Genomic DNA, 627 nt, shown 5'->3' with positions numbered 1-627 from the left:
CCGTTGACGTCGTCCGTCCGACACCACATTCGCCAGCCAGCAGAAACACAAAAGTTGAAGTTCAGTTCAACCGATATCACGGTGCCGTAAGTAACATATTTATAGCCGACCAGTCGGTGCTAGCGAAAGACTATCGCGGTGGTACGGAAGACGATTTGTCTTGTACACTGAAACCTTGTTTCTACATTTCAGCTTCTTACTGACATCCTATTGGACTGTTACCTCTTTATATTCTGATTCAGTTGAATTCCATATGGCGGAACGGTCCTCTTGTCCGAGGTATAACTTTTTTAATTGTCTTCCTCATTCCTGTGAACTAATGAGTTGGACTGATATAGTATCCAAGAGGATATAACAGATACTGACGCTTCACTGCCGTACAACCAAGAAGTTTGTCTTATTTATAAACTTGGAATGAAAAAGGGATGAAATAATGGAAAAGCTGTAAAACTCTTTCGGTGCCTAACTGCCTTGCTACCCGAAAGAAGCAAGAGGGCTGGGATACTGCCAGGTCGCCCAAGCCTAGACAGGAGAAAACAATGGATGATAGAGGGAACCTGATGCTGGCTTACCGCAAGCATTCTGAAATGCCAACACCTCCAAACACCCAGTCAGATAGCCTGGAAA

Source organism: Opisthorchis viverrini (assembly GCF_000715545.1).
Source record: "Opisthorchis viverrini unplaced genomic scaffold opera_v5_158, whole genome shotgun sequence".
Classification (NCBI taxonomy): domain Eukaryota; kingdom Metazoa; phylum Platyhelminthes; class Trematoda; order Opisthorchiida; family Opisthorchiidae; genus Opisthorchis; species Opisthorchis viverrini.
Note: the sequence above shows the minus strand (reverse complement) of the source record.